Genomic DNA, 7,918 nt, shown 5'->3' with positions numbered 1-7,918 from the left:
AGCTGTCGATAATTCAATGAAAAAATCAAAATTTACAAAAGAAGGATAACTAAGCAATAAATATCTTCGCCATAGGTAAAAATGCTGAGTATTTCTGATCCTAAAAATAAAATCAACTTTCTTTATGACACATTTCTTCAAATGCTAGAAGGGGCCCCTTCTAGGCACTATAAGCGAGGGATTCGTTCCAAGACCCCTCGCGTAAGTTGAAATTTCGCGTTGTAGAAGAGGGGATGAAAACGACTTTTTGAGAAACATAAACAATTATTTCAGACACTTGAAAACTCTTTAGAACCATTACTTAAGTATATGTCAATGTAAACAATGTTGACAATTCTTATTGTCAATGCAGTATAAATTCAATTAAAGAATTGAATTTATTCTGCATTAAAAAAAAACCTACGTTATTCAATATAAAATACTGTTATGATGTACGAAATGAATGATCAATTGAGGGGAGAGACAAACAGTATTCAATAATTACGTATAATAACTAGAAATGCAACACTATTACATTACTCTGCAGCGGATAAAGTAATAATAATAACTATAACTAAAAAGCTGAAGATGATTTGAAAACTCATCCGATCAATAACATTGTTCTTCAGCAAATCGAAAAGTTCTTCACTTTTTCTTTTATTTTAAGAAACTTTCTCTTCTCTAGCTTAAAGCTGACACAACACTTAGAAATGAACACTATGTCAAATTAACTTTCACAATAGGGAAGTTGCAACCTATTAAATGCTCATATTTTGGCTATGGATAATGTTAATTGACCCTCAAAACTAAAAAATTCACCATCGCCGAATTTTAAAACACCGTGGTTGATTTTTAATGAATTTTTAAAATCCACGCACAAAAGTGCGCTCTTCTGAAACGTCACGAGCCTACGTCACAGGGCGCGAATGGGCAGCCTTCCGCCGAAGATCCCTTGTTTTCGCTAGGGACATTTTGAGCGCGCTGATATTTTTATTTTTTAGAAATTCAATAATCCTTTTGAACACACTATGGAGACCGGATTCGTTAAAGCATAATCTAAATAATCTTCCTCATGTAACATCAATGATGGTATTCGAATATTTCCGAGAGGATGAGAGGTTTAATGTTCCAGAAACGCGAGGAGATAAGCCTTTTACGTTTCGTCTTCGAAGTCGAATGCGTGACCTTCGGCTTCTCCCCTATCGGAAGAGCGCATGACGTCACTTCCTATGCCATTTGACGTCACAAGCGCTTGAACTTTAAAAACTAATTTAAAAAAAACTACTATCGTATCGCAAAATTTTTTTCACCTATGATGTTCATACATGTTACTCTATCATATAAAAATAAAATTGAAAAATCGAAAACTTCCCTATTAGAGTGGAAAATGCGAAGTAGTTATTTGTATACACTAGAAAAGGGATGATTTGACTAGTATTGTGTGGGAACTTCCTCACTTCAGTGATGCTAAAGCAGGGGCGGCATTTCAGCATTTCATTTGGGGGGTCGAGTTTTTTAAATATGTATTACCACAGTGCGGTCCCAAACACACATTGGCTAACAGGAAGTGATCATAAAACCTGTGTTTATAATACATAATATTATAAAATTAGTGTTTAGTAACAATTAAAATTTTGATTCACTTTCTAATAAGTTATCATACAAAACAATTCGATACTAAAGTTTTTATACCTTTCGGAAAAGTTTCAATGCGTGATTTTTGGAATTCGGGAGAGCAGGGAATCGTGTTACTAATTTATCAGTGCCCAGTGTCCTGCTGTTTTGCCAGTACAGCAAAATAAAAAAGGTTTTTTTGCCCATTGTGCTTACAAAATAATTCCCTAACCTCCTAAAACATAAAAAAAACTTTATCTAATAGCTGAGCTGATTGGAATGGTTAAAAATTAATTGAAGTAACAAAGTTATGTATGAAAACACTTTTTATATCTTGCTCTTCAAAGGTACACAGGGAACTTAAAAAATTGTGAGGGGCTTAATTTTTCGTCATTGAGTAATGTAGTCTCGTCGGCGCTTTCAGTGTCAATGGGATGTCATCTACCTCCCGCTCTGTTTTTCACTATTCCAGACTGATGAGTCCATAACAAGGATGATGCTGCAATCTCTGGATGTGATAGCCGGTCTGTCGGTATATTGCTAGTAATTTTCCTTGCCTCATGGTAAAAATTTTACTCATAATTGAAACATTTTATTTTTCGTTTACAAAATCCAATCCAGATAATATAGAGCCAACCATACAGAAAAATAATTATCATCAAATCTTGTGTTAATTTCATTCGAAACTAAATCTATTATTTCATACAAAATATTAAAAAATCAATGTTTGACTTCACATCATTATGTGGATTTTGGGTCTTTTTTTTTTTTTTTTTTTTTTTTTTTTGTGTTTTTAAAATTGGCTCGAAGGAAGAATTTTTTTTTGAAGTTTCACGCTTGATCGAAATATACATCGAAATGTATTTTCAGTTTCAATTGTAGATTGAACTGTGGTAGTATGGTGCACAGATCAATTGTAGATTGAACTGTGGCTTGAATAGTCCGAAAATTAAGGGTAGCGGATTGAAGATGTTTTGATAGAGTAAAGCATTTTTAAAAAACTTTCCTCAATGTAAACAAATTGAATAAAAATTCAAACGAAGTCATGCATGCTAAAATGCATGAGCTTTTTCACCATTGAAAGAATCGTTTTGCAATAATTCTTCTAGTCGGCAAATCACTGCTTTGAAGTTATAGAGAAACGTTTTTATGGTTTTAACTCTTGAAGATCATCTTGTGTCACTCCGAGATTGCTTAATTATAAAACCCCATAAAAGGTATTTGTTGATATGTTTTTTTATTCAATAATCACATGCAATTTTAAGAAGTTTCTATGAAAGCATATAATGCATTGAGCAGCTCAAACGTGTTTCTAGCAGAAGAAAGCGATGAACGCTCATTAAATAAATATTCAATTAAAAATGAGCGTAAAAGTTAATGTAAAATATCAAGGATATTTCTTGTGAAAATCATGCAGCCACTCCACTTTGCACGCACCTCTCATATTGGACATACCATCATTACACTGGACACACAAGTTTGAAATATTTAGCCTGTATGAAGAAATGTATTCTTTAGTCAAAATTAACATCAGTTTTCTATGTTCAGAAAAGGTCGGAAAATACTTCATGAATTTCTAAGTCATTATCCAAATAACGAAAAACACTAGTCTGGGAACGTGTCGAGTTTCATCAAACAGTTACTGAGAACCAGCGAGATTTTTTTAAAATGAACATTGATTTCCGGCTAACATTAATTGAATTCACCCATTTCCTATCATTCTGCGCAAAAGTTTTGGGGGTGCGACCTCCCCCTCTTGACCCCCCTATTTGCCGCCCCTGTGCTAAAGAGATGAATTCCTTTCACGAAACCAGGGCCTGATTAACACACAGGCCAACTAGACCTGGGCCTGGGGCCCCATCTTCCTAAGGGGCTCAAAATTATGCATAACATTACAGTTATACAAAAAATACAAGTATTTTTAACATAATGATTTGTTGGAAAAAAAACTTCCTTAAAGGAGAACTTTTATTAATTCTGCCAGTAAATAATTTAACATGACCAATTATGGAGGTCCCGAAAGGGACACATAAATGCTCATGATAAATGATTTACATAGTTCTGTTGATAGACAAAAAGGTCCCTCATAAATGCATTCAGATGGGCTCCAAGCCTGTAAATCAACCACTGCATTCCGCTATAGTCTTCAAGAGGGCTCCAAATTATTATGGGCCTAGGGCCTCTTTTTCATTTAGTCGGGCCCTGCAGAAAACCGATATTTAGTAGCCAGTATTGAAAATGATACTTTACTTACGCGTAGCAATTCCTTAGCAAAAACTTTCTTGTTCCGGGCGATAAATTCGCGTTACCTCTGAAATTTGTTTCTCGTGGAAAATTCGTGTTATAGCTATTTCAGGTAAGTCGAATCGCATTGTAGCGCGAGTCGTCTGTACTCGGAAGCAGGACTTAATACGGGTTATCCGAAGATCTGGATAACGTGTGGTTCTGCTATAGTGCCTAGAAGGACATTATTTAGCACAAACAGTAACTTTTAGTTTAAGTATTCATTGTTTAGATATTAGTAAATCAATTGCTTCATTTAAACAAGCCATTATTGGTTTAATGAAGTTATTACCAAGTGTTTGTGCCATTTCAAAATACTTCGGGATAAATAATGTAAGCGTAATTCATGTCTAAGTTTCTTCGAGGGAAGTTATTGTATACATAATTCATCAAAACCTTAAGAAAAAGGTGAATTAAGTTGTTAGATTTTCATCAATTTCCACTTATCTGCGCTCAAAACAAGCCCTAACAAAAAGTTGTGCCTTTTTCTCTTTTTTTCATTTTTTGATGCCGTTTCTTTTTCTTCTTCTTCTTTTTTTTTTTTTTTTTTTTTTGCCCCCCCCCCCCCCCCTTCTTTTCCACTTATGAGCCCTAATCACCGCCTTTGATTTGAAGCCATACCCCTTTTTTATAATGAAAATGAATTTGATATAATGAAAGTTAAATAATTGTGATTTTTTTTTTGAAGTTCATTGTAGCCATGACATTTGAAACATATGATAGAATCATCTATAATTGAAACTGAAAATATTTTAACCACTGTAGCCACTTGTACATCCAAGAGCAAAGCATGTCCTATCGCACTTTTTCTTTTTACTATGTGTAGCCATTTACAAACAATTTCAATTCTCTATAAAACAAGTGTTACGTCATACTTTCGCATACCAAATTCAAAATATCAATACCGGCAGGAACTTGCGCGCCCTCTCGTGGTTTCCTCTTTTGGAGAACGATATTTGTAACATACGAACATTGGCCAATCGGAACACTACTCCTTCTAGGCACTATAGTTCTGCTATACACATGGTGGTCTTTTTTTTTTGCGAACTTTTTTTTGCGGTAGTATATGAATATTCCAATCAGATTAAGACTCAATAGGGTTGTTTCCTTCAATAAAAAGTACTGCTTTTATCACTGAAATTGATAGAAATAGCAAAAAAATAAAATAAATAATAATAATAATATGAACCCAGAAAATACTTTCGTTTTCCCAACAGTTATTTTTTAACATGTCCGATCTTTCAAACAAGGCGTGGTCTTGATGACGTCACAAATGATGCACTTTAGCGCATCTTTCTACCGCATTTCCACGTTATGATATTCAAAATGCGAACTAAATATTTTTCTCTGTGAATGGCACATTGAATGGCATTTCATCATTTGTTATGTCATCGGCAGAAGCGTAAACAATAAAAGCGCACCGATTAAAGTAATTTTCAAAAAATATTAAACTTAAACAAATTATTTAAAAAATGGTCAGATCCTATGCTTTTAAGCATGCTCTTTCAGAAAAAAAGAAATACTTTTGAAATATGGAAACGACCCCATTGACGAAATTATTTATAAAACGGACGAAGTTATTTTTAAAAAGGACGAAGCCATGTTTAAAACGAACGATTTTTTATACGTTTTTTTGTATGCGGTCCCCATCCACCGCTTAAAAACAGGTTTGAGTGTATATGTAAATTGAAAACTTCGGGAAGTAACAGGAATGTATCTAAAGAGGGGTTTTGTGACGTAAAACAGAAGAAAGTTTTTTTTTTTTTACTTTTTAAAGTCAGAAAGGAAAGTAACCAAGTTTTTTATTTATTTTGTAACTATTAAACGAGTGAAAATTTGAAGAAATATTGAAAAAGCAATTCTAGTTTGCATTAGCTGCAAAGAACACTTGAAATTTTTAGACACTTATTATTACTCCCTGCTCTCTTTCCCAATTCAATTCAGGGCCATTGTCAGTTTGGTAGACTCTCCTCCCCCCAAAATTCTTATAAAACTTACACTACACCGATTTCAAGCCGCGGACTCCCCAAGGGCCGGGAACCTAGTTTCCGATTAGGCTAGTATCTGGTTACAAAGAACAAGATGCGCCAAATTCAGCTTTTTGACACATCCTGCGTAAAAAACGCAAAAATCACGATTCTCGCGTTTTTGCAGCATATTTTTCAAGATACATTTTTGTGACTCATACGTTTCATGTCTTGCCATTTATTTAATACTGAATTCAGTAATTTGGATGTTCTTTTATTATTCCTTATTTTTATCTTACTTCTACTTCATACTGTTTATATCTTAAGCATGAGATAAAATGTAACACTTACTCTACTCTATTTCATTTTCTACACTACTTGTAATTGAAAAAAAAATTGTTTGTTTTGAGAAATATTTCATTATACACATTTATTTTTTGCTTAAAACAAGTGTGTCTTACCAAGTTATAATCATTTTGCAAGACTGTGCAATCAACTTCTGGAAAGTTAAAATGAAGTGCTTTAAGTATTTTCAACTGTTCTACAGTCTTTGGAAATTATTTAATTTTTTGAAATTCCTTGAAAAGTACTTCAATTTTGTCTCTTATCAAGAAAATAAAGAATGAATTGTCCCAATGACCAGAATATTACTTTTTTGTTACTCATTTTTTGAATCTCTACGCAATGTTTTTTAAACCATTCTGTATAATTTTTACTCTAGGGCATTTTATGAAATACCGGGGGGGGGGGGGAGACGATCAAAAACAAACTACAATAAAAGTCGATATGAGCAAGTGACGATGTGTTTCCCTTTTATCCTCCCTCACTTTTCCTCTCTGTCGACTCATGTCAACTATTTATCGAACAAGCAATTTTTCTTTTGATTGATCTTGATTTGCACAAAAAGCATAAATTTTTAAAGGCTTTGTTTGCCTTTTTTTTTTTTTTTTTTTTTGTAGTCTCAATTACCCTCATATAAGGCCTCAAAATACAGATATTTGTATCTATTTTTCAAAAATTTTCCCGGGAAAGAAGCCCCCGAACCTCCTGAAATTATAGATATTCTACATTTCACTTAAAGGGCCACTCTCCTATTATCCTTCCCACTACAAGGTAAATAAAGAAATAATAAGAAATAAAAATAAAAATAAAACAGTGAGAGCGTTAAAAAACGTGACAAGAACGTGTGTTTGTGTGTGTGTGTTAGGGCAATGTGTGAAACCAGGCCTCTCCTGAAAAAAAAAAAAAAATTCTGGATACAGCCTTAGAAAGTAGTTGGGATTTCAGTTTGTACAGCTAGTGAGTCGAGACTTAATTTGGAAAACGTACTCTGTGGTATGTGGTATTGAATATGGAAACAATCCGATAAGTTCCCTTTAAAGACTTTCTTACTTTTTGCTACCCGTATGTAACACTTTCTACACATACGTATAAACGTACATTTCACTTCATAAAACGAAGCTTCATAAAACGGTTTCTAACAGAGCTGCAAATGCGCTCCTCGCAATTCGCAGATCATATACCATTATCCAGGCCCTAACCGTATTCATTTTCAAGGGGATAGCATCCATTATTTCATGAGGCAGCGCTATCCGGTGGATTACCAATAGCCATCATTTCAGAATTCCGACACCAGATGGAGGCATCTGGGCTCTCACGGTGCGAAATTGCGCTAGGAAATTTATTTTAAGCCGACAGCGTCCAATTCAAACAGACACTCAAGGAACCATGAAAATCCACCGGCTGGACTTGGGCTTCAACCCACAGTCATGAAAATAACAGGCCAACGTCTATTAACTACACATCCTTGCAGGCACCTTTGTGAATGCAAAATAGTATAATTCACTCTTTCAAAATGAGTTTCACTCCTTTGAAAAACATGGCCATAGGTGGGTTGAAGGGGTTTAAGCTTTTTTTCTAATTATTTTTCGTCTTCAAAAAATAATACTCTCCCAAAGACTTAAAATTATTTTGCTCAGTATTGAATATTATACAAGGCTTTTCCTCTTAGCTCTGGTAATTTTTGCGGAAACTTCTGAGGGTGCCAAATAGAGCAGAGGAGAGTCGATAACGAT

Source organism: Uloborus diversus, chromosome 8 (genome assembly GCF_026930045.1).
Source record: "Uloborus diversus isolate 005 chromosome 8, Udiv.v.3.1, whole genome shotgun sequence".
Classification (NCBI taxonomy): Eukaryota; Metazoa; Arthropoda; class Arachnida; order Araneae; family Uloboridae; genus Uloborus; species Uloborus diversus.
This window is presented reverse-complemented; position numbering follows the sequence as displayed.